Raw genomic sequence first — 3941 nt, forward strand, 5'->3', positions numbered from 1 at the left:
GTTGTGGTGCCTGTAAGTAGTTTAATATTCTTTTGTTTGTTTTGTGTGTTTGTGTATGTGTGTGCGGTGTAGTTTATTTAGTCTGGGTATGTTCTACATTTCTGTTTGTCATTATTTTAGCAGTAATAACAGAGATGTAACATACCCGCTAAATAAACTACTCTGCAGATGCACACAGGCACGCTCGCACGCATGCATGCGCGCGCGCGTAAGCTCGCCCCCCCCCCCCCCCCCCCCACACACACACACACACGTTAATTTAATTTAACGCAACTGGTGCTACAAAAAGTTGTTTTTCGCCTAACAACAAAAGAATTAAAAAATCTGTAAAGTACTAATAGACTTACAATTATTATAAAACACACATATTAAATACAAAAGTAAACTATGTTACACGCAGTTGAAGAAGATGCTTCACAAATAAAAGAAGCGCAGCGCGTAAGGCATTTAGTTGCATCAGGCGAACCACATCCCAATAATGGGTAGTAAAATTTGGTACAATAAAATATCTTAAATGCTGCGTTATAGGCTTTTAATTCGTAAACACCACCAAAATCCTATTTTTGCACGCTGTTTTTCAGAGCGTTCCCATGGTAAGGCTCACTCCAAACGTTCAGCCTACACGTATGTGCCGGCCTGGGTGGCCGAGCGGTTCTAGGCGCTTCAGTTTGGAACCGCAAGACCGCTACGGTCGCAGGTTCGAATCCTGCCTCGGGCATGGATATGTGTGATGTCCTTAGCTTAGTTAGGTTTAAGTAGTTCTAAGTTCTAGGGGACTGATGACCTCAGAAGTTAAGTCCCATAGTGCTCAGAGCCATTTGAACCATTTTGAACCTACACGTATGTGAATCTTATGTAAGGGGCAATCAAAAAGTTTCTATGTCAGGGCGCTGCTGCAGTTCGTATGGAACCTAGGGCGACTCCGATGCCGGAATTTAAGCCCCGACATGTAGGTAGGGGATTAGTGGTGCATTTGTGTCTTTTCGACGCTCGTGCGGTGAATGTGGAAAAGTGAACTATGGCGACTTTATTGCCAAATGCGCCCAAACAAGATCAACATCAAACTAGACTCGCATTCATGAGGACGACGGTTCAATCCCGTGTCCGGCCATCCTGATTTAGGTTTTCTGTGATTTCCCTAAATCGCTCCAGGCAGATGCCAGGATGGTTCCTTCGAAAGGGCACGGCAGACTTCATTTTCTTATCCGATGAGACTGATGACCTCGCTGTCTGTTCTCCTCCCCCAAAACAACCCAAGCCAAGGTCAACTTGCTGTTATTATTTTCTTCGCTGCCGAAGGACAAACACCGGTAGACATACATTGGAGAATGAAGAATGTATACGGGACAGCATGTCTGTCGAAAACTACCGGTATGGAATGGTGGCCAGGGGATGCTGCTGCTTCATGCTAACGAACGTCACCGTATTGCAAATGTCGTAAGGCAGAAGTTATGCCAGCGCAAGTGGAAGACACTTGACGACCCGCTCTGTAGCCCCGATCTATACCCTTGCGATTATCACGCCTTCGGCCACTTAAAAAAGGCCCTGAAGGGTCGACGAATCCTGTTGGACAAGGATGTGCAGCAGGCTGTTATGAACTTCTTTATCCAGCAGGACACAGATCTGTTTAAGCTTGTGGGTCGGCGGGCTGATTGCCTGAATGCTCATGGTGTTTTTGCCTGTTTCGCACATCGATTCTGTACTGTGTAGCCTTCGAACGGAAACTTTTTGATCTCCCCTTACATTGGGTTGGTGCTTAAGCTAGTAGCCTTTTCCATAAGTTTAATAGACATAACAGATACACATAACAGAGCCATTACTCGTCAATAACACACTACTGGTCATTAAAATTTCTACACGAAGAAGAAATGCAGATGATAAATGGGTATTCATTGGACAAATATATAATACTAGAACTGACATGTGATTGCATTTTCACGCAGTTTGGGTGCATAGATCCTGAGAAATCAGTACCCAGAACAACCACCTCTGGCCTTAATAACGGCCTTGATACGCCTGGGCATTGAGTCAAACAGAGCTTGGATGGCGTGTATAGGTACAGCTGCCCATGCAGCTTCAACACGATACTACAGTTCATCAGGTGTAGTGACTGGCGTATTGTGATGAGCCAGTTGCTCGGCCACCATTGACCAGACGTTTTCAATTGGTCAGAGATCTGAAGGATGTGCTGGCCAGGGCAGCAGTCGAACATTTTCTGTAACCAGAAAGGCCCGTACAGGACCTGCAACATGCGGTCGTGCATTATCCATCTGAAATGTAGGGTTTCGCAGGGATCGAATGAAGGGTAGAGCCACGGGTCGTAACACATCTGAAATGTAACGTCCACTGTTCAAAGTGCCGTCAGTGCGAACAAGAGATGACCGAGACGTGTAACCAATGGCACCCCATACCGTCACGCCGGGTGATACGCCAGTATGGAGATGACGAATACACGCTTCCAATGTGCGTTCACCGCGATGTCGCCAAACACGGATACGACCATCACGATGCTGCAAACAGAACTTGTATCCATCCGAAAAAAAATACGTTTTGCCATTCGTGCACCCAGGTTCGTCGCTGAGTACACCATCGCAGGCGATCCTGTCTGTGATGCAGCGTCAAGCGTAACCGCAGCGACGGTCTCCGAGCTAATAGTCCGTGATGCTGCAAACGTCGTAGAACTGTTCGTGCAGATGGTTGTCGTCTTGCAAATGTCCCCATCTGTTGACTCAGGGATCGAGACGTGGCTGCACGATCCGTTACAGCCATGCGGATGAGATGCCTGTCATCTCGACTGCTAGTGATACGAGGCCGTTCGGATCCAGCACGGCGTTCCGTATTACCCTCTTGAACCCACCGATTCCATATTCTGCTAACAGTCATTGGATCTCGACCAACGCGAGCAGAAATGTCGCACAATCGCGATAGGCTACAATCCAACCTTTATCAAAGTCGGAAACGTGATGGTATGCATTTCTCCTCCTTACACGAGGCATCACAACAACGTTTCACCACGCAACGCCGGTCAACTGCTGTTTGTGTATGAGAAATCGGTTGGAAACTTTCTTCATGTCAGCACGTTGTAGGTGTCGCCACCGGCGCCAACCTTGTGTGAATCCTCTGAAAAGCTAATCATTTGCATATCACAGCATCTTCTTCCTGTCGGTTAAATTTCGCGTCTGTAGCACGGCATCTTCGTGGTGTAGCAATTTTAATGGCCAGTAGTGTATATTCTCCTCCACAACAGTCGGTTCCGCAACGGTAGAAATCACTTTTATTTTGAGATGAACTACTCGTCGAGCCTTGTTCTGAGCTCATTTTCATCCGGAAAGGAAGTTCCTTGAAGATTGTTCGATAGAGAGCGCAAAAGATGAAAGTCTGAGGGCGCAAGATCAGTTGAATACGGTCGGTGCGAAATGACTTCCCAACCTAACTCCTGCACAACGTTTTTTGTCAGTCAAGCAGAATGCGGGCGGGCGTTAACGTGGAGTAGCACCACTTCACGCGTTCGTCCTGACCGTTGTGACTGCAGGACGTCTCAGATGTTGACAGTAAATGCTAGCAGTGATGGTTACGGTTCGGGGAAGTAACTCATAGTACACGACACCGTCTCTGTTCCACCAGACCATGACGTTGTCTCTTGTGGACTGTGAACGCGCGTAAGCCTTTGTACGGTGAGTTGCTGCTTTTCTTGGGCTCAACCATTCCTTTCATTTCCTTATGTTAGTGTTTTCACTGCAGAGCTGGTGGCCTTATCTCGTGTTCTTGAGCATATCCGTTCGTGCTCTGGCGAGTCCTTTCCTGTCTGTAGTGACTCCTTGAGCAGCTTACAAGCTACCGACCAGTGCTACCCTCACTATCCTTTGGTAGCGGCCATCCAGGAGGCCGTCTATGCCTCGGAATGGTCTGGTCGTTCAGTGGTGTTGGTCTGGACCCCAGGA

The 3941-nt window shown here is 47.5% G+C and overlaps 1 non-coding gene across 1 annotated transcript; it reads left to right on the forward strand.

Annotated features, from left to right (window-relative positions):
* Positions 1-634: 634 nt before the first annotated feature.
* Trnap-ugg (transfer RNA proline (anticodon UGG)) lies at positions 635-718 on the forward strand. The gene has a single exon. It is a non-coding gene; the product is annotated as a tRNA-Pro (tRNA).
* The last annotated feature ends 3223 nt before the right edge of the window (positions 719-3941 follow it).

The sequence above is a fragment of the Schistocerca serialis genome, chromosome 7, assembly GCF_023864345.2.
Source record: "Schistocerca serialis cubense isolate TAMUIC-IGC-003099 chromosome 7, iqSchSeri2.2, whole genome shotgun sequence".
Classification (NCBI taxonomy): domain Eukaryota; kingdom Metazoa; phylum Arthropoda; class Insecta; order Orthoptera; family Acrididae; genus Schistocerca; species Schistocerca serialis.